General features: G+C 35.9%; 1 long non-coding RNA gene across 1 annotated transcript; it reads right to left on the bottom strand.

Moving 5' to 3' along the window:
- Positions 1–15,524: 15,524 nt before the first annotated feature.
- Positions 15,525–27,511, bottom strand: LOC131900999 (uncharacterized). Its single transcript, XR_009376301.1, has 3 exons — positions 27,441–27,511; positions 16,697–16,731; positions 15,525–15,739 (listed from the first exon to the last, which is right to left on the bottom strand). It is a non-coding gene; the product is annotated as an uncharacterized LOC131900999 (long non-coding RNA).
- Between the last annotated feature and the right edge of the window lie 472 nt (positions 27,512–27,983).

Here is a 27,983-nt window from a genome sequence, read left to right as displayed (position 1 = left end):
TGGGGACGTATATGCCTTGGGCCTTAAAAACAAAAAAGGGGGAACTGCCACACCTGCGACGGTGTTGCCCGTGTAACAAATGCTGATCTGATGGTCTCTCGAGGAAGGGGGGCACGTGTCTCTTGAGGCTAGGCCCCTGGCGGTCCCCTGGCAATCAGCCTGAGCAATGGTTCCTGGATACATTGTTCCCTAAAGACCAGCCTTCCGTGGATGGTTGGCAAGACTCCTGCTTCTTTCTTCTTTCCTGACAATAACAACCTCCCTGTGCCTAGACTCCCGTAGACACTCGCTTGACATATCTGATAACTCCTCAACTGTTACACCGGCATTGTCCCCAATGATTCAAGCCCTTGGGCAGATAGCACAAAAAAACCCTACTTCAATGGGGGCACTCATGGATGGATTAGAACAGAAATAGCTAATGATTCAGGTTCCCACAGATTCTAAGGAAAACAATGTAAAAGTAAAAAGATTGTTAGGTAACCCTCACTCAGCTCATGCAAACTCACAAGAAAGAGAACTTAGGAAACTGGCAACTCCCACAAGAATGGCTGGAAAGGACATTAAATATCACATTAATGGGAAATAGTGGACACCCCCTCGTTGAAATCCCAGAAGTAGAAATTACTTAGATCCACCCCCTTTTACAGGGGCTTATGACTATGAAGGGAATCGGTTGGGTAAATCATGGGGGAAAAGAATGTTGTGGAATCAGTTGCCTTTTATGGAAAGGCTGGTTAGAAGCAGAAAGGTATGGTGTACATATGATAGGCAGACAAGGTCAGCTATATTGAGGAGTATAGCACCTGTGCTAAAGAGGTGGGCTAAGGCTCTTGGCGAGGACTTTTAACTGTCTTTAATAAATTACTAGAAATGTATCACTAGTTATTGAATACGTGATCTGGCTCTTAGGGTTCAGGCCACAGCATGTCTCTGCCTGAAAGGATTAATGATTCTGAAAACCACATTGTGTGACCACAAAAGATTGCGCCTATTGTTTTCCTTTTGCCCCTGGACTTAGTTCCTTATTAAGATTGTACAAAATCTCAGCCTGATGTTCAATAAAATTACAACAGTTTCACAATGTACTCTGGTGTCTGTGTCTGTCTGTCATCGCCGAATTCCAATTATCCTAAACACCTTCACCCCGTTCTCCCTCGGTCTGGTGGCCCTACTGAGACCCAGTTCGTGACACTTTGGAACCTATGCAACCTGTTAATCTTGATGCTCAAGCTAAAAGATGACTGTACTGATGCCATTGTCACAGATGGAAAAGATAGAGAATAGAAATACAAAAATATTCAAGGGCAAGTCACTTAACAGCACTGTATACCCTGCTCTTAGATGAATGGTTATGATGAACTATATTATCCTCAAGATAAAGCTGCTTTTGCCTCTGAACATTCTGGCTCAGTAGAAGGCCAAAGCATCTTCCATGCAAGACCATAGGGACATTCTTTTAACTATCCCAGGCTGATGTCTGTCTAAGGACGGTAACATCACTGTAGAAAATTCCATTTTTTCCCATTTTCTAACTTAAAAACATAAATTATATGGGTGTTTTCTATGCATGTGTCAGTGCACAGTACTTACAGAGGCCATAAGAAGGCATAAGATGCCAGGAATGAATTTAGCTAATGTGTGGGCTCTAGAAATGGAACCTGGGTCTTCTGTAACAACACCCAGTGCTGTTAATTGCTGAGCTATCTCTCTAGCACCTCTTTTTATTTAAAATTTATTTCCATAAATTGTTAATTAAAAGATATTACATCCCTTTTCCCTTTTATCTCATCATTCACTCCCTTCCCAAATCTCTTCTAAATTTTTCCTTGTTAAGTGTGAGTGAATCAGTATGCTGAAATACATGAATACAACCTACTGGATCCATTTTTGTTGGTTGCATATATATGGATAATTGGCTGACCATGTTGTCATGGTCACATATAATTAGGGAGCTCATCCTTGTCTTTTTCTCTCAAATGGAGGCAAATTCTACTTTTCAATCAGCATCAGCTATCTGATCCTAACTAGGCTGCCTTGGACAGGAAACAAAAACAAGAATATAAAACTTATGGTAGAAAATATCTCACCAGTTAAGAGCCCTGAAGGATTTTTCAGAGCATTAAGCTTCCTTTCCTAGTACATACAGAATCTCACTACTATCTGTAACTCTAGTATTAGGGGTTCTGACACCATCTTGTAGCCTCTATGGCCACTATTAAGAAGAGGAGACATAGACCATAAAAACTATTTTTCAAGCTGTGTGTGGTAGTGCACTTTTTTTAGTACCAACAATCTGGACACAGAGGCAGGGAAATCACTCTGAGATTTACAGCCTCTGCAACATAGTCTACACACACACACACACACACACACACACACACACACACACACACACACAGAGTAAAAGAACAAATTTTAATGAAATACAAGAATAGGAGCATTGGAAAATAGGAGCATTACAATATCTATTAAAGTCTTTCCAAGTGTCTCCCACTAGTGCTCTTAGAACCATTTTCAAAAATAAGTATGGCCAAGTATGTAAGCCCATGCCATCAATTCCAGCCACTAGGAGAAACTGAACATTTGAAGGTGGGCCAGCACTTACCACATGACCTGAACTGCCCATCATGAGCTGGGTGTTATCTGACCTACCAAGTCATGAAATAGGACATGCACAGCAGCGACCTATTATCCAATGGAAGTGGTATACAAGTGATTGGGCCCAAGCAGGTTCTGAAGGCACAAGAAAGCTATATGAAGAAGTTGCCCAAATGCCTATGGTTTCTATTCCTGTTACAATGCCTTCTGCTGCCAAGCATGCACCTATAGCCTCATGGGGTATTCCCTATGAAGTGTTGACTGAGTAAGAGAAGACTAGGGTCAGTTGCTGGTTCTGTGCATTGTGCAGGTACCACCCAGAAGTGGACACAGTGGCATTTCAATCCCTTTCAGGACAAGCCTGAGAGATATTGGTAAAGGGTGTAGGGGGCCCAAAACAGCTTGACCACACAGCTGCCATGACAAGCTTAGGGAACCAGGTACGGGTGCCATGACAGGCTTACTCTTAGGCAACATCTGGATCCATAAGCTGATACCACCCAAGGATCCACCCAAAGATGGTTCAGCAACTAAGGGAAAGTACGTGACATCAAAACATTCCAACCATTTCATAAGAACTGATAAAATCAAGATCAGCAGATGTCTGTGAGGGTGTCAGATCCCCTACTGGAGCTACACACAGTTGTGATCTTCCATGAGGGTACTGAGAATTGAATCCAGATCTCCTGGAAGGGCAGTCAGTGCTCTTTAACCACTGAGCCATATGCGCAGCTCCATCATTCAGTCCATTAACTACAATTTTAAATGATGGCTTTTGAACTGGAGACAGAGTTTACTTTCTCCTTCCTTGGTGATTGATGTTGGTGTTTCTCTTTTAAGCATCAATTTATTTAATATTTGAATTTTAATATATTAAAGAATACATGCCTACTAGATTAAATTAATAAATTGCTTTCTGCTAAGTAACAAGTATCCATCAACTTGATCAAAACAATCAAACTAGTCTTGCTATGTATCTAAGGGTTCATACTATTTTATACATTTTTCATTACAAATAACAAATTCTATGCTTCGTTGTTTTCCATATTCTTTAGCTTCATACAATAGGTAAGGTATTTTCTGCAAATCTCTACAAACTGGTATTGAAGTCTTTGCTAAGAATGTTTCAGATGTGCAGTTAGAGTATAAATAAAAACATAGGACTAAAAGTATAGAAATTTAATTAACTGGGAATTCCAGTGTGTTAGTCAGTGTTCTCTAGAGTAACAGAATTTATGGAATGGTGTTCTCTCTCTCTCTCTCTCTCTCTCTCTCTCTCTCTCTCTCTCTTTACTCTCTCTCTCCCTATCTATCTACATATCTATCTATCAATATCTATGTGCATATAAATGTATACATATATATGTACATATACACAACACATATATATTCATATGGGAAATTTCTAGAATGCCTTACAGGCTGAAGCCCCAAACTGGCAAGATATAAATGGAAAGTTGATGAAGCTAGTAGCTGCTCAATCCCATGAGGCTGGGTGTCTCAGCTACTTTCTTTATATGCTGGACTCCTATGGAAGTAGGCTTCAATGCCAGTTAAAGAATGGATGTGCTGTCAAGGCGAGTTAAAACAATGAAGAAACACATAACTAACCTTTTTCCTTTGTTCTTCCAGCAGTAGGTGTAACCCAGATCAAAGGTGTTTCTTCTAGCCTCCAAGTCTGGATTAAAGATATGTGTCATCCAGCCTCAGAATCTGAATCAAAGACACATTGTCTTCTTGCTTCAAGATCCAGATCACAATTGTGCTCTCTATTTCTGAATTAAAGTTCATTCTGAATATAGTCAAATTGACAACCAAGAATAGTGATCACAATCAACCCCTTTTCAACTTGACAAAATCATATCTTCTTAGGCCATGATTAATTTCCAAATAATAATAATAATAATAACCAGGTCACAATTATGCCTATACATAACATAACTCTCCCACATACAATTGCAAATGCATTATGTATTTAGAATAGTGGCAATGTCCCTTGGGGGATAGCTTTCTAGTATCTCAAACTTACATCTGATAACTGTGAAAGCAATACAGACTCCATTTTAGGGGAGGGCCACCACCTTATACCACCTGCTGTACTCAATTCCAGGAAGGACCTCAGGAACATGCCATGACAACTCAAACAAATACAGAGCATTTTGCTCCTGAGGACATTATTTCTGAGTTTTATGGCCCTTGAAGCTATCTAGATAATCTTGCTGAGTAGCCCAGATAACTATGCTCAGCAACTTGTGGGTCTCCACCAAAAAAAAATCTAACCCAATGTTTCCAAATACTCAAAGTCTAGATCCATAGTTTCAAAAAATCACTTTGTCCCATATCTTTTCTACATAATTCCAGTTTGCCAAAGCATGTAATTCCGAAATTTCATTTTTTTCCCATAAAACCTCTTTTCCCCTGGACTTGTAGCTGCTGCCTCATTTCTCTCCATCTACAGTTGGGTGGCCCAGGTTTGAGCCTGAAAATACAAGGACACTTATGTTCTTGCATTAGAAACTGGCTCCTTTTTGGTCTCTTTTTTTTGTTTTGTTTTGTTTTTTGTTTGTTTGTTTTTAAGACAGGTTTTCTCTGTATAGTTTTGGTGCCTGTCCTGGATCTTGCTTTGTAAACCAGGCTGGCCTTTAACTCACAGCGATCCACCTGGCTCTGCCTCCCAAGTGCTGAAATCAAAGTCATGCACCACAACCACCTGGCCAAGATATTCTCTTAATTGATGTTGCAACGTATTATAAGTATACTAAAAAACATACAATTATATGTACAAAGGCATTATTAACAAAATACAACACAAACACTCATTTCAGTTATAATCCTCATTTATGCAACTGGTCATATTGCCTTAGATGGTATTTAGAACTACCTTCTTCTACCACCCATTTGTATTTCTTCCACCCTCTTCAAGTACTTCAGCACATCTGGTTCTTTTCCTGGAGGAGTGACCCATATCTTCATTCCTGATGGATCTGTGCCTTTTGTCATTCTTTTTGGATTAGATTATTGTAGTTTCCCAATGACTTTAATCACAGGGCACAGTAGCACCAAAATAAGCCCCAAAAGATCTCCTGCACTCCAGACATAATCCTTCTTTCCTTCATTGTGGAGAGACAGTCCAATTTCAAACAAATTGTTGCTCTTTAAAAGTAGATTCAATAATCTACCCTTACATCCTAGCATATCTACACTATCCCCTTTTTTTCTTAAGGAAGAAATTGCCTTTATAATCAACCACCTTTAAATAAAAAATATACAATTATAAATACTTTTTGGGAATTTTAGCATAGCTTCTCATACTACTTCCTGCTGGTTGTGGGTGATGGTAACTTATGGGGAACTTAAGACAATTAAGAACTATGATCAAGTCCTGACTGGAGTAATCTGTGACACTACATTGTCTGAGCCAGTTGCCTTAAAGTGGATTTTGGATGTTGGATCATCTGGAGACCACTCAGGTGGTCTTTTTTGATTAAACCATGAGAGCCTGGAAGCAATCCGCAGGTTCTTATCTGTGGGGAAAAAGGCAGAACCTCTTTTCCAGAGCAACATGTCCTTAGACAAATTTTTAAATCAAGATATCTTTAAATATACATATTGATTTAACTCAGCATCTTTTAAAATCAAAAGTCTCTCTGCAGTTAAAAATCCCAAAGACAATATATTCCAGATTCTGTATGTGATTTCCATGTTTATGTGGCTTATTTTTTGTATTACTGTTATTGTCTTTTTAAAGACTTTATTTTTTTAACCTTTCTACTTCTTTATATAACTGTTTATATTCATTTTCTTCTGTCTTTCAAGGCTATGTACATTTTTACATACACTGTAAGCCATTTAAAATCTTGTTCCATCTGAATCTGCCTTATTGTAAATCTATTGCTTTAAATTGCAGCATTATTAGAACTGAAATGGCAGCTTTGGCTGCTGGTTCCACCCACCTCCATTTTACAACATGGCGGTAGTACATTTACTTTCAGCTCTGGGTCTGGGAGCCATGTGTACCACCAACTCTCAAAAGCAGTAGCTCTATGCCTCCATTAAAACAGCATGTAGCCCAGAAACCTCTTTTTTTTAGTAGCAAAATCTATATACACTGCACACCATGTTGCATGGCTTACAGAAACCTCTGTTTACTCAGCGGGAATGCTCCATGCTGTAGCTTCAGCCTGCATGCGGCAAACTTGCCATAGAGTAGCATGCATGTTGCAGTGTCCTTCCACTTGCATGAGACATGAAGCAGGAACCTGTTTTTGGCTCCATCTAGAACTGCTTATTAAGTATTCTCAGGTTTTAGGTGGAAACTTGAGCCCTTTGGTGCCATTTGTAGATGAAAGTTTATCTGTGTTCCTCACCTGGTAGCCCTGCAGTCCCACAGACATTCAGATCCAAGTAAACACAGAGAGGCTTATATTAATTAAAACTGGCTGGATATTAGCTTAGATCTACCACTGGCTAGCTCTTACATTTAAGCTCAGCCCATTTCTGTTAATCTAAATGTTGCCACGTGTTCTGTGGCTTTACCTGTGTGCTGTTACATGCTGCTCCCTGGACGGTGGGCTGGTGTCTACTCACTCATTCTTCCTCTTCCCAGAAATCTCTTTGTCTGCTTATCCTGTCTCTACTTCCTGCCTGGCTAATGGCTAATCAGTGTTTTATTAAACCATTGTACGAAAGTATTATCCCACAGTAGTTCTATTTCTTAAATAAGAAGTACATCTAGTGTGCTATTTTCTTTGCTTATTTTCCCTTACTTTGAGGCAAAGTTTTGATTGTTGTCAATACATAAGTGAATTCTAGTACTATAAGTAAGACTTCCACCAATGAAAACATTAACAGAAAACTCTATAAGTAAAAGAAATACTGAGTTCTGTTACACAGAAAGATGATTGCAACAGAAAACCTCAGGAAATTAAGTCCATTTGATGTGTTCATGTGGGTATAGATAGGTGTGTGTATACCTATACTATCATATAAAATCACATAAATTCATGAGCAATGAGGGAAATCATCTCAAATGAAGAAAAGCTTATGTGAACCCTTGCTAGTGGTATTTCATTCCAAGTCTACTTGGCTCAATTTCTATTATGTCCTGTAACAGAATTTAATAGTTCTTAGAAGACATGGAAAAAGGCAAATCACTTTATGGATGCAGTGAGATCTATGTCATCTGCATGGATAAAGTCTTTGATTAGCCATGAAGTTGTGATCTCATTGTCAGGCCCCTCCTATTCACAACCACTGTCATTTGTCACAGAAAAACAGAAAAGGGATCTGCACCACCACTTCTCTCACATTGTACTGCTGCCTCCCATATGGGGACCCACAACTCTCTCTCTTCCATTTTATAATTTTCTGTTTTATCTCTCGCAAATTTAACTATATTTTCAGAAAAAATATGATCATCCTTCTCTTATTATAATTACTTTTCATTAACTTCTTTTTGCACAGACTTTTTCCTCTAAATAACTTTGACATTATCAAGCAGTTATTTTAAGGTCCAATGTGTGTTGTGGGGTTTCTCTCACACAATGTCAGTTTTCCTATAAGTATGAATCATGTGAGCATTAGTAGACTTCTGCTCTGATCATGACTTAAGAGTGTGTGAAACACAGCCAAAATCCACTGACTTTTCATAACTTGCGCTGTTCTCTTTGTTTCTAATGGTCACATTGTGAATTGGGTATGATCTGAATTTATGAAGTCATATTCAAAGAACTGAATTACACAGAGAATTCAAAATGGAGAATTTTTCACAAGACAACTGATACGTCAGATCACATCTATGCAGGAAAGCTGTGGGCTCCTAATGTACTATAATTCACTAGTATAGACTAGTGTATATTCTTCTGTTTTATGATGTTGTGTGTACACATGTCTGTATGGTGTGTGTGTGTGTGTGTGTGTGTGTGTGTGTGTATGTGTGTGTGTGTGTCTGTGTCATAGCTCCTTGACACAGTGTGAAGGGAGTTAGCTCTGTCCTTAAAAAACATTGGTTCTGTATAACAAGTGTCTTTGTTAAATGTTAAGGAGAGGTGCCTGTATTGAACAAGTTATGTCAACCACAATGTGTCTTCTCTTAATTGTGTCAATTAAGTGGAGTAGTTGAACACTAAGGTGGAAGGAACTGGTGGGTCTCTATGCTGAAGTATGTGCTTGAATAATGTAAGACTCTGCTCACTGCATACCTGCTTTATCATTTGTCTGATTTATTCATGTACAAACTTATTAATATATAGGCATGGAAGCATGTTGTTCCTTTTTATTAAAATTTCAAGGGAAATACACAGTACTTTCCATTTCCAATGTACCACAAACTAGTTCAGATGACATATTTCCATATCCTCAGAGCAGTAATATTTGGAACCATCAATAAAGAGAAACAAAAAGGAATATGGAGGAAAGATTTATGAGTAATAGATTATTCCAGTCTTAAGAAATGACTTTTAATTGCAGTTTTACCAAGGTAGAGATGCCAATTTATTAGGAGAAATAAGGCAGCATTTAACTCATGTCTAGTGTAACATATGTTTGTCATGGTCTCAGAGTGGTTCTCTGCCTTATGTCCATGAATGGACATATGTCTGTTTGGGGACAACACATCCATTCAAATTGTGACAGACATAATCTCTTTGATGTTAAAATAAAAATCTTTGGTATAGAACTTTGTGGTAGAAGCAAGGTTAAGGAAGGTATCATTTCAATGCCCAGGCAGATTCTTCACCTAATCTCAATGAATCCAATGTGCCTTCTGCAGGTGTGGAATTGATACAGTTGAATGAGAGACTAGATGATAACATACAACTAATAACCATGCAATTTATACACCAAGTTTGTCATATAGGAAGACATTAGTTTGCATGCCATTACTAAATAAATTTTGGGGAACATACAGGTAAATTAACATAACTGCGATTTGTTATGCCCACTGTGAGTAAGGAGAAGCACATGGCTGGTGTTATTGTTATCATGCTTCTGTCTTTCTCTGAACTGATTACACTTAATTCTACCCCCAGTTTTATTTTCTTCCTCATAGTCTGGGTTCCAGTCTGGATTCTTTCTGCAGAGCCTTGACATATACATCTGGACTGTGGTGAAAGGTTTATTCATTTATGAAGGAGATGGTTATGCTGCAGAATTCCATATCCAAACAAGATCTTTGCATCTTCAGTTTAGTATTTTCTCTTTAATCTTCTGTATGGCTTTTGAAATTTGGCTTTTATTCCAAAGTGAGGAATTGGTGTTCATTGGAATCGTATGGAAAACATATGTATAAGTTGTAGTAAGTAAAAACTGAATATTGAAATTTAAACACCATGGAGCACATGTGAATTCCTCCTTTGAATTTCTGCAAAGTACATGAAAGTCACGCAGCACTGATTCCAGTAAATACCTTACATTAGTGCAAGAAAAAGACAAAACAAGTTTTCCAGGTTACTTCCAAATATTAATGGGGTGTTTGAGTAAGAACTATCCAATTCATCCCTGGGTGAAGTAATGTCACTGTAAAAATAAATTTGTGAAAGTTTTTATCTTGAGTCTCACTGCAAATTTGCAGAATCTTAGTATTATAAATCAGAACATGGAAACCAATAGGGAAAGTCAGTTGAGACTTTAGAGGGGAATACATTGCCTTCATGCTTCTTGGACACAAGCAACTAGGTGTTTTACCCACTTAAAGAATTATTTTCATCTAAGACTACCCCACAGATACTGTCTGTTATCCTCCATTGAAGCCTCATTTTGCTTTAATCACACACCCTAGAGAAAGAGAATGTGAGGGCCCTTAATGCTTCTCAAAGTCAGCTGTGCTCAGCCTCAATTTGCAATGCAAACCTGACTCTGCTATCTATAGTACGTCAATTTAACCATGCTGCCAGGTCTGCACTAAAAACACTCATGATGCTGGCCAAACAGACTACCTACCTGATAGCATAAAAGTAGGATCTACAGTTTTGTCTGCCTCTGGGAGCTCATGTTATTCTACATCTCTGCTCTGTTAAAGTACACAGAGTGAGCTTTTTGATCCTGCCTTCCAGTCTCTTAGTGTGGTAGAAAGTATATGAGACTTTCTTGTTTTGAAACCCAAAACATTATCAGGAAGGTGAAATTTTGAGAAAAGTTTTCTGAGTGGATCCAGATGAAAGAGAAAAGAGACATGGCTTTTTCTCAGGTAAATGTATATATGGAAGTAAGATTTGTTGCCTGTTCTACAAATGCTTTTTAGTGGTGATCCCAAACCTGTACATTACCTCTCAGTTTTTACAAGCCTTTTTTTCGTTTTCTGATGTGGTTGTCAAGGTAAAGATTTTTGAATGCATGTCATATGAGTATGTGCTGCTTTTCACTGTTTTCTCACTTTATTTTTTTCAAAATAAATTATCTGTGTTAATGCATAGTATAACTCTTTGTCAATGGATAATGTTTAAAGTATTATTTTTGTGAAAGGCATACTGTGTTATATAATAAGTTTAATTGTTTAAATTTAATACATACTTCCAAACAGAATTTGCCAGTCATAAGGTGGTATGAAATTGTCTTCTCAGGCAAGTTTTCTTCTGGTTTTTTTTTTTGTGTGTGTGGTTTTTTTTTTTTTTTTTTTTTGTGTGTGTGTGTGTGTGTGTGTGTGTGTGTGTTTGGCTAGATTCAAAGAGTCTATTCCATCATTTCTCTTTGCTACCTATTAACCTTACAGTGAAGTTGCAATGCCCTTCAATTGCACTGACACCTGCTAACAATCACTACCCTGGGAGCTGATGCAATATTACATTCCACGTAACATAGTACATTCTTTGAACAAATGAACTAATGGAGAACTTATAGGCAAAATGTACGTATATTCATGTGGATTTGGCAAACAATCAAAATTCTCAACAAGGAAAGTTTAGGTGGTTGGAGTTGAAGTGTCTTCATTATCAACCAAAAATATTAAACTGAGTCCAGTGATACCATTATTTAGATACAGCATTTGCAAGTGAAACCAAAAGAAGAATTTTCACGGTTTAAAATACACTTAAGAGAGAATCTAATCATTTGTCTCACTGCCAAACTGTAAAATAGTGGAATTTTAGAATGGATCATGGAAACTAAAGGGAATGCTTTATTGGAGATAATGGTGTGGTATCAATTTCCTGCTGGGCCTTGGCTGTAGGCAAGTATATTACTTACCCTGTATGAGAAATACTTTCAGCTGGGGCCACCCCTCAGAGTCCTCCACTATTTCAAATAAAGGTACAAGTTATGTTTTAATTAATGATCTCAGTGAAATGAAATGTGAGAAAGGGGTCACTAGGACTTTTTACAGCCATGTTCAGACTCAATTTCAAATGTCTGTGCACAGTATAAAGTAGGACACTGAAGCCACATACACAGGTGATAGAGATTTCCATGAACTTAAGGAATAAAGGAATTCCTCTCAATGCAGAAAAGGAGAAGCTGAGTTTTGATCTGTCTGTACAAGTTCATGTTTCTACATTTCTGCTGTGGCACAAGTCACTTTTTTTCCCCTGCTTTCTGGTCTCTGCATGTGGAATTGGGTAATATAGGTGCTGCTGCCTTTGCACACAGAATAGTGTCTGAAAGGTGAAACTTTAAAATAAACTTCTTGACAGGAATCATAAGGAAAGGGAAGGACAGATGGCATGTTCTCAGGTAAAATCATGTACAAAAATGAGACAGGTTGACATTTCACAATTTAATGCTTCATTTGCAGAACTCTCAACCATCACTATAGTTCCTCACTGTAAGAAAGCTGTATTCTGTGTTTTATTATTTTTTTTTGTTTGTTTGTTTTTTCGAGACAGGGTTTCTCTGTGTAGCTTTGCGCCTTTCCTGGATCCTGCTCTGTAGACCAGGCTGGCCTCAAACTCACAAAGATCCTCCTGCCTCTGCCTCCCGAGTGCTAGGATTAAAGGCATGCACCACCACCGCCCGGCTGTGTTTTATTTTATTCTGAACATAAATTCTTTATTTTCAGTATCATTTCTGTTCTACATCCTGCTTTCCACTCTTTCCTGCCTCTTTTATATTCTGGTATGACTTACTATATCAGTTTATGACCTGAAATATTTACAAACTTTCTGACATTAGAGATGAATGTTGAAACTCAATTCCAACTGAGGACAACATCAGACATTATTTGTCACTGAGAAAAGGTGCACATTTCATAAAATGTTTATCTGTTGGGCACTTTCATGAAAAAGTCACAGCTTCCTCTCTCTTAATATATAACATTGCAAAATTGCAGATTGATTACTCATAACACAGACAGTTTTTTAGTTGAATACTCTTTCCTGGGGCAAATAAGGACTCAAACCATCATAACAAAGCAAAATTGAATTTTCACTTCAGAGTTTGTTGACATTCAATGACGTGGCCATCAATTTCTCCAAGGAGGAATGGGAATGCCTGGACACATATCAGAGAAATTTATACAGAGAGGTCATGTTGGAGAACTACAGCAACCTGGTTTCTGTAGGTGAGAATAAATTCTTTCATGATTGCTGCTTAGCCCTTGGAATGTCTATCAATTTTTATTAGTATTTTGAATTGTTTTCTATTAATGAATCCAAGCTCCCAATTGTACCTGGAGATTTTCTCTCCAGCTCCTGCCAAGTCCTGCCAGTCCCGGAGCATACTTATAAAATAAACAAACATTATTTAAACTGCTTGGCCATTAGCTCAGGCTTATCATTGTGTAGCTCTTACTCTTATATTTAGCCCATTTCTATACTTTGCCACATGGGTCGTGGCTTACTGGTATCTTATATCTTGCTTGTCCTGGAGGTGGCTCCAGGCAGTCCCCTCCTCTGCCTTCCTGTTTCTCAATTTTCCTCCCTGTTAGTCCCGCCTATACTTCCTGTCTGGCTACTGGCCAATCAGTGTTTATTTATACAGAGCGATATCCACAGCACCCTTTTATTTCAAAATTTTGGTGAGTGTAATACTTACTAAAAATTTTCTTATTCTAAGTGGTCTTTTAATTTAGCAAATACTCCCTTCAATCCCATATGGGTTTTTTTTTCAGCAGTCACTCATTAGCAATAATGGTTGAATACATTTTGATTATAGTAGTTTTATTTTTGTAATGGGGTAATTAAAGGGAAGTTGAATGCATACAAAATTAACATAATGGATTCCTGAAAAGTCTACAACACCTGTCAAGTATGTACTAATAAGAATTCATTTATGAGTCTTTCCTTATGTAACTTCATATCCACTGAGTATAAGCCTGTGTTAGAACCCAACTATTTTCCACATCATGTAAAGAAATTATTCTGTCTCTTCTAATTCACAGGCCTTTCTGTATCAAAACCAGAACTAGTCACCTGTCTTGAAAAGAACAAGGAACCCTGGAGAGTGAGCATAGAGGAAGCAAAAGGTAGAGACTCAGGTAAGTAGGAATAAAACTGGTTTATTTGTGGAATATAAAGAAAGAAACAAACAATAACTACATTTGGATTAACCTGGCTCCTCACTAGAAGCGATGCCTAAGAATTTTGTTTAGAATTGTGTACTAGGATCAGGCACACAGAGAATTTTACATGATTTTCCACCATTTCATCAGAATAGTGATTAGGTGGAATTTAGTATACCAATAGCAATTTGACAATGTATGTGGGGCTTTATTCTGTGTTCTAACAAATTTTTGAATTTTTCTCCTGTGTGACAGTAATTCTAGTGCTATTCTTATTTTTTGAATTTTTTATACTGTATAGGGATCAATTTATTTTTAGTTCTTTTACCTCCTTGCGTACCATCCCTTTACCACACTAAACCAATGTCATGATTCCTGCACCATATCTCATTCTCCTTATCAAAGAAATAACAGAAAATAGATTTTAAAAAATGAGGAAGATTTGTGCTAGCCAACTGTTTCTGAACACAAGACTTTGAATATTATTGATATTCCCTGCTGTTATTTTCTTCTTTCTGGAAGCTAGGAACTGCACATATGTTCTTGTAAAAATGTTGTGACTTTTGGTCTACTTTCCATTTTATAAGCTGAGATTTTGTCTGACTTGGTCTTCTGTGGGTTTTGGCCTTGCTGCACATAGTTGGTGATTGTATGGCCATTGGTCCTAAAATGTTTGTAAACTTCTTCTTCTCTAGAGTTATTTACCATTTCTTGTCTTTATCTTCTCTCTGTATCAATTTTTTCATAGGTATCTAACCCACGATGTAAGGGTTAAGATAAAAAACCCAAGATATGGCTCAGTTCTACAAATTTTCCATATTAAACTTTTCTAGTAAAGGATGAGTGATGCATAATTCTATGGGTATAACAATATAGCATTCATTTATGCCATGTTCATTAAGCAAAATAATAATAGTTTTTTCATCTCAGGCCATGACAATTTGGTCTCAGTTTCTTGGCTGCAATAACAGTGTCAAGTATCGGTTCCAACAATAAAGTTGGGTGTAAGACAATCACTTGCTGGTTAGTAATTGCCAACCAAAATCTGCCAGTTTTGTGCATTCCTTTCAGGCTAGTGAGAATATATAGTCACATGGTTCATAACAAGGAAAGACTGATGAGTACTTTTCTTCTCATATAGAATATATACTACCTTCTAACACCATGAATGTATTTCAGTTGGGTTAAAGTGTCCAGTTGAACATAAGTTTGATATCTCTGCATTCCGTGCTTTAAATATGTGAGCCTTATCATTGTTTTTGGGTTTTTGTTGTTGTTGTTGTTATATTTTGAAATAGGAATTCTCCATGTAGTTTTAGTGCCTATCCTGGATCCCGCTCTGTAGACCAAGCTAGCCTTGAACTCACAGATATCTGCCTGGCTTTGCCTACCAAATGCTGGGATTAAAGGTGTGTGCCACCACTGCCTGGTAACTAATTACAAAGGCAATACACACACTATGCTTGTATATAACACCAGAAAACAATGCACACAGTTACTAGTTCATGAGGCTTTATTTGTTGGACATGATTTCAAGTTTGGGTATTTTATACACCATTGTAAAGAAATGACAATTAAATAGTTTTTACACATGTATGCATTTTAACAAACTTCTACAGAAGTATGGTTTCCTATGTTTCCTCAAAAGATTTCTCATGTCCAGAAAGTTAAAGATGCTTCACTTCAAGTTTGTTGACCAGAGTTCAATCACTAGGACACAGACAGTGGAATGAGGTTCCTGAAAACTACCATTTAACCATATGTACCCACATACATATAGTCAATAAATATATTTCTAAGATTATCAAGGAAAGGACTGTAATCTTTGTTACTCCTCTTTGTATTTGCTATTCTACAATACTCTATCATTACTTTTATGACTTAATACTGTTTTAATTTCTCCAACTTTTTAATAGTGATGTTTTTAATTATCTAGTCTATGGAAAAAACTCTACACCCCAGTGGCCCCATACTAGCTACCTAAACTCCATATAGAAACCAAAATCTTTAAAGCTAGCATCCACAAATTTATGAAAATATATAGTATTTGTCTTTCTGGATTAAGTCACTTAGAATAATTCTTTTCAGTTCCATTCACTTACATACAATATGTATAATAGCAAAAACAAATGAATTAATTTTTTAGCATATAACTTAACAAAGATAAACCAAATGAAATAAATAATTTATCATGTCACATGTTCTGAAGTTGAATAGAAGGAACAATAAAAATAATTCAAGGTAGGAAATAAGATGGGTTTGAAACAGAATCCCACCAGAACATTAGAGAAAAGCTAACACCAACACATTGCAAATTATAAAACAAAATGGAATAGTTCCATTTTAAGAACACTTGAAAATAATTATCTTCTAGGATCAAGGTGGCTTCATCCAGGAGATGATAATGGGAATCAAAATAATAAAATCAATACATGTGATATATTATTGGAGCAGACTATAAGAAAGTAACCAAATGATCTCTTCATTAAATGCAGAAAAGGCTTCTGACAAAACACAACATCCCTTCATTATAAAAATTCAACAGTAGGAGGATCATATCTACGTATAATAGAGTGTGTTTATTGTAAGTATTTACCAACATAATCATTCTAAATAGAGAAAACTCAAAACAGTTCTTATATAATTGGCAACATAAAGGATACTTACTCTTTCCATACCTGTTCCACATTCTGCTTAAAGTCCTAAGTTTCAGTATAAGATAATATGAAGTTCAAGGTGATACAGAGAGGAAAGAAAAAAGTCATAGTATCGTTTTACACATAATATTTATTCTACACCAAAAAAACATATCAAGATTCTTATGTGTGGTGCTAAGGTTATTGCTTGTCTCTCTTTCACCATTGTACTGAGTTTACTTCCATCATAACTGAAAAACTCTCTGGAATTTTTGTTTCCTAATTCATAGTGTCCCTCTATCTCAAATCCCTTACTAAAGAATTATAGACACTTAATGAATGCTCTGACAAGGACCATCTTCCATAGTTATACTATTATTGCTTATCTAATGCAAAGTGGTGAGACCTGAAATGATATAATCATGAACAATAAAGCTGGACTAACATTCTGAAGCTTTATATAATTTGTTCACATATTTGAAAAAATACATATAAATATATGAGTAACAATTATCAAATGGAGGTTACATAATTGATTTGGTGATATGAGAAGAGTTGGAGGGAAAGTGACTGAGATAAGCTTGAAATGATATATTTATATTTACATTAAATTTACATTTAAAATAATTTGTAAATTTCACATGTAAACTTCTGATATCTTTCTTTGAAATAGAATACTACATTTCAGTCTACTTTGAAAATATAAATTTTATTCAGTAGGCCATTTATCAATTTGTTGTTTTTCAGGGGACAGAGTTTCTCTGTGTATTTGCCCTGGCTGTCCTGGAACTTTCTCTGTAGTGCAAGCTGGCCTTGAACTCACAGATATTAGCCTGTCTCTGCCTCCTGAGTTCTGGGAATAAATACTCTGTGTCCTGAGTACTGGGACTAAAGACATGTGCCACCACCACCCAGCTTGATTTTTTGTTTTTGAATCCAAACATATTAGATCCTTTTGGAAAAAAGAGATTGTAATGCACTCTGGCCACTATTCATATTCTGCATTCAAGTCAGCGAAGAACACTTTAAGAAAAAGCCAGACTGTGATTCACATTGATGGGCCAACTGGAATGGTTCTATCAGTTAGTTATGTTAGGGCAGGATATATCGAGGCCAAGATTAACATTTGCCTTGTTGACAATTAGCTGTACAGTTGAGAAACACATCCATTTTTTGTCACCCTGGGCCAGTTTTGCTGAGTTACATTTTGGCATTCTTTTTCTTTCCTGGACATATAATTTACTTTTCTCACTGCTTCATTTTTTTTTTATTACATAATCTGTAACCATGTAGCCCTGATTAGCTTGGAAATGAATATGTAGATCAGGCTGGCCTCATACCCACAGAGATGCACCTGCCACTGCCTTCCAAATGTTGAGATGAAAGGCCAGTCTTTTATCAATTTGAGATATCCTAAGGTATCTGAAGAAATGAAAGGCCTAAAGAATTATCAATGTGATTGTGGAGATTTTTGAAACATTCTCTCTACAGGGGTATAGGGATATTTGTTTTTCATGATGATTTTATTTTTTCTTTTTAATAATGACTCTTCTTCAAAAACTACATATTAACATGTATTAATAATCATTAATCATAGAAAATCTATATATGCTATTTTTATTTTAATAATTTTAACATTTATCTGTTTGGAAAAGATTTTTTTCAGAGAGGGTTTCTCTGTATAATTGTGGTGCCTGTCCTGGATCTTACTCTTTAGGCCAGGCTGGCCTTCAACTCACAAAGATCTGCCTGACTCTGCCTCCAAAGTGCTAGGTTTAAAATCATGCACCACTACCACTACCTGGTTGGAAGAGATATTTTGTTCTAAATTGATAATGCATTTCCAAGTGGACAGGATATTTTTAATAATGGCTAAGAGTTTCACTTCATATTCTAACAATTATGTTTAAAATGGATGCTTAAATGACATTCTTAAAGAGAACCCTTTAAAATTTTACATATTATAAAATACAAGTTCATGATATGGACTTCTCCATGTCCATCATCTTTGGACATTAATTCCTTATGGAAGAAGTGCTGAAGATTTATGATACATCTTTTTGCTACTTTCCATATATTGGTGTCATTTTATGAAAAAGTTTCTATATTATTTTTATCTTATTCCACACAGAAAATAATTGCCTTTTACTTCTTCTAGCTCTGTTTTGTTATCCCACTCAGGAGTTGTTTCCAAAAGAGTATACACAGGATACTTGCCAAAGAGAAATATCAGGACAGTTTGGATATAATCGCCTTGGTGAATTACACATAAAGGTGTTCCGGGCATGTAGATCTGACAATGAGGACACTGAATCATGTGCTGAAGGAAATGATCTTCATCCAGCACCCATCACTGACATTCCTGACAGAATAGATGAAGAAGTTCTAGCTTCTCCTCAAAAAGGTAACTCTGTGTCATTTCCATTCAGATCTTGCCATTTCCTATCAAATATTCAAAATGACTCAAGCCACACTGGAGGGAAACAACCAACATTCAAAGCATGTAGACAGTATTTCACCGGCCCTTCAAAATTGGAGAGGAATCCAAGATTCAGTGTTGGACAAAAATATAAGAAATTTGGGAGGAGTTACAGGACATGTTCAGACTTCCTTAGAATTAATGTGGTTCATACTGGAGAAAAATTGTACAAATGTAAAATGTGTGGAAAGTTGCTTTCTATTTTATCAGTACTTAAGGAACATTATAAAATCCATATGACAAAAGAATCATACAAATATGCAGAGCATGACATGTTCCTCTTACATGCACCAAAATACAGAGGTCATTGTAAAATTCACACTGAAGAGAATGCTTTCAAATGTACTGTGTATGGCAAGTCCTTTGCCAGTGGGTTTTCTCTTCATCTTCCTCAGAGAACCAATACTGGAGAAAAACTTTTTATATGTGAAGCATGTGGCAAGTCTTTTACTCAGAGTTCAACACTTCATATTCATGAGAGGATCGATACAGGAGAGAAATTATACAAATGTAAAGAATGTGACAAGTCATTTAACAAGGCCTCAAATTTTCAAGTTCATCAGAGAATCCCCAGTGGAGATAAACCTTAAAAGTGTAATGTATGTGATAAGTCATTTACTCGAAGTTTAACACTTCAAGTTCATAAAAGAATACATACTGGAGAGAAACTAACAAATGTAAGATATGTGGAAAGGCCTTTATTTGTAGCTCAACATTTAAAGTTCATCAAAGAATACACACTGGAGAAAAACCTTACAAATGTAATGTATGTGGAAAAGCCTTTACTCACAGTACAACACTAAAAGTTCATCAAAGAATACACACTGGAGAAAAACCTTACAACTGTTCAGATTGTGGAAAGTGCTTTACAGATAGCTCAAAACTTCAAGTTCATAAAAGAATCCACACTGGAGATAAACCTTACAAATGTAATATATGTGACAAGTCATTTACTCAGAATTCAGCACTTCAAATTCATCAAAGAATACATACTGGAGTGAAGCCTTACAAGTGTAAAGAATGTGGAAAGTCCTTTGCCAAAGTCTCAACACTAAAAGTTCATCAAAGAATACACACTGGAGATAAACCTTACAAATGTAATGTATGTGGAAAGTCCTTTAATGACAGCTCAGCACTAAAGGTTCATCAAAAAGTACACACTGGAGAAAAACCTTACAAATGTAATGTATGTGGAAAATCCTTTAATGTTAGCTCAAATCTTAAAGTTCATCAAAGAATACACACTGGAGAAAAACCTTACAAATGTAATATGTGTAGAAAGTCCTTTACCAGAGGCTCACAACTTAATGTTCATCAAAGAATACACACTGGAGAAAAACCTTACAAATGTTCAGATTGTGGAAAGTCCTTCACTGATAGCTCAACACTTCAAGTTCATAAAAGAATCCATACTGGAGAGAAACCTTACAAATGTAATGTGTGTGGAAAGTCATTTACTCAGAGCTCAACACTTCAAATTCATAAAAGAATACATACTGGAGTTAAGCCTTACAAATGTGACGAATGTGAAATGTCCTTTACCAAAGGCTCAACACTAAAAGTTCATCAAAGAATACACACTGGAGAAAAACCTTACAAATGTTTAGATTGTGGAAAGTCCTTTACTGGAAACTCAACACTTAAAGTTCATCAAAGAATACACACTTGAGTGAAATCATACAAATGCAGAGAATGTGGCAAGTTTTTTAGCACAGACTCACATCTACAAATGCATCACAGAATACAAACAGAAGAGAAAATTTACAGAGGAAAATAATGTGACAAATCCTTTACCAGGGCCTCAACACTTCAAGTTTATCAAGGAATCCATAATGGAGAAGAAAGTTAAAATATACAGATTGCGACAAGTTCTTTGTCTATGATTAATATGTTCAAGGCACTTTAGACCCATTGAATACAGAACCCTTAAAATTATAATTAATATGTTATGTCCTTTCCCCATGTATCATCTCTGCAAAAACTCACTAAAACTATATATTAGAGAAAGCTTACAAATACAAAGCATTGCAAAAACATTATTTGGGTACTTAAATCTTAAAAATCATCACATAGTACATACTAGAGATAACACATACAATATTAAGAAAGTAGCAAGTGTTATGGAGTCCTCAGATATTGAAGCCAAACAGAATATTCCTAATGGAATGAAATTTAACAAATGTACAGAATTTTAAAAAAAATTTAAAGGAAGATCAAAACTTAGAGAATGTCAGAAAATTTATGAAAGAAACAAACTCAAAGGGTAATATTTGCCCCAGTAATCATACAATAAAAGTGTTCTTTAAAATGTCAGTAGTGGAAGGAAACCTTTATCAAATATTCAAACCTTACTCAATGTCAGATGAGTGACATCAGGAAGCCTTATGCTTGATGTGATTTTAGAAATATTTTACCAAGAAATTTATGTTGACATGAAATTTTCCTTGGAAAACCATCTACATATATAGCAATGAATTAAACAGAATTACACAGAAATCATGTATTTAAATGATATGTGGTTAATTTGACAATAGATGAAGGTAATAATAACTTAAAATGTGAAGGCTTAATGTATGCCAGGAATAGTTTGCTAATAGCCATATTGAGTCAAAAATCACTGCATAATTTTCTGTATATTTTATGGGATGGATATTGAGCTCAGAATGATATAGCTTTTATATAAATATTATTGTTTTTCTGATATTTGAGATTTTATCAAATAAAATACAGATTGTTTTAAATTTCAAGTTATTCTTCCTTTTTTTCTCAATTATCAATAAATACAATAAAGCCAGTATTCAATTTCTTCTTCATTAGAGTGTTCAACATTGATTTTATACAGGTATTTTGTATCTAGTGTCAGACATTACATTATAGATTATACAATAAAAAACATCATGAAAATACAAAGTAGATTGCTTTAGGAAAACTATAACAGGTTCAATTATTGGAAGTATATGCATGTGTTAAGACCTGAGTTGGTGTAAGAATGAATTTGAGTTGTTTTTATTAGCAGATCTAGGTCAAAGACTTAGACACACATAAAAAAAGGCTTCCTCTCATTGCTTGAGGCTTGAAACATTACACATCTTGTGATCATGTGAGGATATTGTTAGTTTGTGCCAAAACTGTTCACCATAAATTCTCTTCAGAGTTTTAGACCTCAGCAGTTCAAGGCTACAGAGAATGAAAGCTCTTCGAAGAGCCAAGCATGTCTACCTGCATCACTTTAGATAATAACTTTGCCTCTCTGTTATCAATATGCAATAACTCTTTGAATCTATTTGAATATAGGTATTACTGATACAGAGCATCCAGGTTGTTGTGGTTTCTTATCAGAGAACACAGAACACCTGATCCCAACTTTTCTTTGTATCTCTGTGTTAAATCTGTCTGTGTTTTCTTCATTCCTAAACCAATCCTCTTATATCTGTCACTAGAGACATACAGGGCATGAAAGCAATAGCCACTAGTCTGTATTCAAACAAGGAAGGACTTAATTGAGTGTTCACAATGAATTGTATTCATAATTTCTCATTAAGGAAGAAAATTGACTGCTTATTAAGTACTAATGAGCCCAAGAATAGAACTTCCTCAATAAAATTTTATAGACAGAAATTAGCAAGAGTAGCCATCAGCAAATTTTACCTATTCTTTGACTATATAAAAGTAATGCTAAACTTGTCAACAGATAAAAAGTTAATTTGGAAGTAATTTTCAAAATTGGTAAAATGACTTATGGTACCCAGATATGGTTTCTTCAATGTCTGATCTTACTATTTTTCATGTACATGTGAATTGTTCATCTCTTTTTATAATTGATGGAAGTTTAAATTATTTTAATGAATAAAGTATATTATATTCATTAATATAATAGAAAAACTAAATCTAACATAAAAAATTATTCGTATCACTTAACTTTGCCCCATTATTTGTTCCTGCAGGAAAAGTTAATTTGGATCCTATTTAATTGGGGCATGCTGGATGATTACTCTAGAAAAGACTTCTTACAGAATATTTAGTGAACTAACTTGCACAATAATGGTGTGGTCATATCTGATGAGAAATGCAGGTCACAGCTGGTTGAAGATCCAGCAAATCTAAGCTTCATGATTGCTTCTGTGTCATTTTTTGTGTTTGATCTTGACTGGTTGCATGCTTGAGGGACTTTTAATATTTGTACAATTTGGGGATATTGAATAGATAGGAAATTTCTTGTAAATCATTTATGCCTTCTCCTAGGAGTTCTGCTTCTAAGCTTTATCAGGAAAGACCTGAACATACTATCCCTCCCAATTTTAGAGAGATATTCTTATCTATTTCATGGTCTTTCTGACTCTTTGGAGAATGTGACAAGCATATAGAATCCAGAGGCTTCCTTTAGAGGATATGACATATTCTGAAACATCTGTCCCTGTACTTTCTCAGGGACAAGATAATCAAAACAAAGAAAAATTACAAAGGTCAACAAGATACAGTGGGCTGAAGGAGTTGGCCACAGATCAGATTGCAAAACTCTTCCCAGTGTACTCTCAGGCAATTATGTGGCACATACAGCATTAAAGTAAAATTAGCCCCACAGAGAAACATATATTGATAGGCAAAGAATGATATGAAAAGATGATAAAAGGATGAGGTGTCAGGACATTTATTTCTGAGAAAAGTTAGCTCATGAAGAGCCATTGTGCTGTCTATGATGAAGGAACATTAAGAATGCCAGGATTAAACCTGTAAATAAATTCTAGAAAAATATAAAAAATATTGTGTTATGCCAGAAATTTAATAATAACTGCAACAACTTTTGCCTGGGGATTTTTCTAAAGCATTCTAACAATTAATAGTTAATAATAAATTGCTTGGGACATGCCAAACTGCCAGGCTGGCATGGAATTTTCATTTTTGTCTAGAGTCTTTGAAGCCACAAAAGTTACCAACTTGAGAACAGGCTATCATATGTCTCTAGTTTCTTAAAAAATTAGATTCTGTGGTTGAATTGTAAAAATTATTGTAAAAGATAACTGTTTATCAATGATGACTAAACTTGAGGAAACATGATTGTAAAAGATAACTGTATTTTGCCACAGTTCATTAATGATGACTAAACTTATAATCACAGAAGCACAAGAGAAAAAGTTTAAACACATGCCCCAAAACAAAATTTGTTTTATCTATGTTTTGGAACAATGTGAATCTATCTCTAATTAATGAATTCTGTATAAATAATTAATCACTCTGGCTGCTAGTCAGTCAGGCTGCAAGATTCTCTGGGCAATAATCCCTGTCTCATCTTACCCTTACTTACTCCATACCTTTTCTCTGGGACCTGGGCACCTTGCAGGAGGCCTCAGGCATAACTCTATTTTAAATGGATGTTGTAGTATTACAAGGGCATTGAATTGAATACAAAAAATAATTTACCATATTACATAAATGTATTATTGTAGGTCCTTAATCAATATTATAATACTACAGACAGTATTTCCCATATCTCTGTTTCTAATCTCCTACTATTCCTTATCTGGTTTTACATTTAACTTCAAGTACATTAAACTAAAAATATATTGTAAAGAGTGAACCTCAGATTAATGTTTTTGCTTATGTGTGTTTATGGGTCTAATGCCAATGTGTACTCTCATGCCTGCTGACATATTCTTATAATATAAGGAAGTGTTCAACCAACCAAGATACATTCACTGGAGAGGGTCTACTGAACTCCATTGCACTAAGAAAACTACAGAGGAAATATCAGTAAATGGATGAAAGGCTTATTTTTCTTATGTTTATCTTATTTCAGTCACTAATGGTTAGAACATGTGAACAAAATGCTACTCATCTCATGGAAACTGTATGAACAAAGTAAGACACTTGTTACAACTCTGATTAGTTCACAAAGTTATCAACAACTGGTTAGGGCCTTCCTGTGCTTATATCATCTTAACAGTTGAACTTCTTAACACAGTTCACAAGTGATCACCTATTTAACAGCTGAGTCTCTGTCAGAAATTCTGGATCCCAACCTAACAGTTGGGCATGTTAAGCAAATGAAAATATGTGAAGTGAGCAAGAAATCCTGTTTCACTACTCTACATGGAAGTTCTTTTTTCCATAATTTAATTGATGCATTAGCTAAGCAATCACTGTGTTCTTTTTTGAGAAAGTTCATTTTTTTTCACTCTGAGCAATCCTTAGTTTCTTATAGTAATTTATGTAAAGTTAAGGTTTCATGGGCTTTTCCTTGCCCTTCTCTGCATATCACTTGGTGCTGAGCTTATTCAGATCATGTTTAGACAGCTGCTTCTAATACTAAATGAGTATAAATCTGACATAAAAAGAGACACAATCTCATAAGAAATTCACTGAGCATCTGGCAGTTTAATATTTATGTTACCACTTCCATAATATTCTCTAACACATGGGTACAGTCATTGTTTTGTAGACATGTTCATTGTGCCTGGGATCCACCACTAAATATTTAATTGGCTGTGATTTTCTGTAGATGACTTCATATGCTGAAATACAAATTTCTTTGATGAGTTGTATAAACTACACTGACATGTAAGTGTAAGCCCACATGTTAATTGATTATTAGGGACTGTATTGGTTCAGAAAATTGGTATTTGTAGGTAGTCCTCTAATAACCATGACTTTATTGGCATTGGATAGAGACATAGGCTTCAAGGACCAACAGTGGTTTCTCTCTTTTTAAGCAGATATTTAGTCCATTTAAAATGTAGCTTGCTGGGTGATGTCTTTGTACGTGCTATGAATATATATAACCCATTGGTTAATAAAAGAAATCTGCTTTGGCCTATGGCAAGGCAGCTTAAAGGCAGGCAGTAAATCCAAGGTGGGAGACAGAAAAGAGAAACATGGAGTCCTGCTGCCCATGAAACAACATGCCAACAGACTGGTAAGCCATGAAACAAATGGCAAAACATAGATTAATAGAAATTGATTAATTTAAGACATAAGAGCTAAATAGCAAGTAGCCTGTCATGTACAATAGTTGGTAAATAATAATAACCCTCTGTGTGTTTACTTGGTTCTGAGCAGCTCTGGGACAATGGGTGGTAGAGATTTGGTGGAACTATTAGAGTCCAGGCAAGACCATAGAAACTTTCTGAGTACATTTGGAACCCAAATGTGATAGCAAGAATTTCCACCCAAAACCTGAGCTTTTAAAAAAGATTCTAAAACAGATCTAAAAACTTCTTCCTAGTTCTGTCTCTTTGGCAAGCAGTGCCATACAGACTTAAGATACAGTATGGTGGGTTCATGGCATGTGGGCTAGAGCCCACCATGATGGGTTCTCAACATGGTACATTGTGCTGTCGACAAGCTGCACAGCATTCTGTGTGGTGGATTTAGCTTTTGCTACTATAGACAAAAAAGTTTCTAGCTATATGCTCCTTGATGGAGACATCAACCCAATGCCTTCCAGAGTCAGCAGAGAGCATGGCTGACAGAGCTGGAAGTAAATTACCTTCACCATGTTGGGAAGCTGAGGTGAGTGAAGTCAGCAGCCAAGACTGCTGCTTTTCATCCTAGCAAGGCAGTTTAACAGTTTAAAATCTCTCCTGGAAACAGAAGGATTATAGATTCACAATAAGACATATTCAGATGGAATAAAACTCTGAAATGTTTTTAATGTGTGTAAAAATGTACATAGGCCTGGGAGAGAAAAGGAATATATGAAGTTATAAAACCCCCTGAAAGGTCTTCAGATATTCCAACATCCAAAATCAGCTTCAAAGCAACTGGGTGAGACAATCCATCCTCATAGACTACAGCCAAAATTTAACTATAATTGTTCATTTTCTCAGGATTCCCATAAGTATACAAGTGCCCCATGAAGTAAGGAATAGTATGAGAAGCTATGCCCAAATTCCCAAAATATTATTTATAAATATTTATTTTTATTTAAAGGGATTGGTTAAAAATGCAATTCCTCTCTAAAAAAAGAAAAGAGGATAGAATAGATATAATAGGATAAAAGGGTAGATTACTGAATCTACTTTTAAAGAGCAATACCTTGTTTAAAACATTTTACTTTGCGATAGATTTTAGTGTATTGATACAAATTTAAAGTTAATTTGTTATATAGTATGTATCTCTACTCTTATTTAAGGTACTATGTTTAACAACTCATTTAAAATTGTAATAAATAATTAGGAAATGCAGATTAATGGTCATCTAGGTTAATCAAACTTATAGTTATGTTAGTTAATTAAGTTTTTAGGTATATAAAGGTATATTTCAATTAGGTAGGTAATCTTTAAGCACTTCAATAACTTACAGTATATGCAGCCTGGAAAATTCCTGGATCTCTGCCAAACTAACGACCAGAAACCATTGACTCTGTCTCTGCTCTGCAGGAAATCAAAGAACCAGGATAGTGTCTTGCTTCCCAGAAATGCCCTTGTCCTTTAAGCCTACCTCCTTCAAGGTATAGCTCAAGCCTATCTTCTCCCCCAGAAAGCACTAAATCCCCTGACAAGGCTCAATGTGGCTTCCCCTGGAAGATTTATTTTTTGCTGTTTTATACTGGGAACAAAGGCTAGCTTCCTTCTGCCTCTTTCTGGTCTCTCTCTGCTCTCTAGTCTCTTTTCCAAGTAGTCTGCTTCATCTTGACACCATGTCTATAGCTCAACTATAAAAGCACTGAATAAATGCCCCATAGGCTGCTGGTATCACCACAGCACTTGTGACATCACAAGAGATGACAGTGTTCTCCAGGACACCATAGAATACCCAAGTATGGGAATGCTGATGTCACAGCTTTTGCCTACATGCTAACTATCTCACTTAAAGTTGTCCTACATAGGAGCCTCTCCTGAGT

This window comes from Peromyscus eremicus, unplaced genomic scaffold (assembly GCF_949786415.1).
Source record: "Peromyscus eremicus unplaced genomic scaffold, PerEre_H2_v1 PerEre#2#chrX_unloc_1, whole genome shotgun sequence".
NCBI lineage: Eukaryota > Metazoa > Chordata > Mammalia > Rodentia > Cricetidae > Peromyscus > Peromyscus eremicus.
Note: the sequence above shows the minus strand (reverse complement) of the source record. Positions and strands in the feature narration are given on the sequence as shown.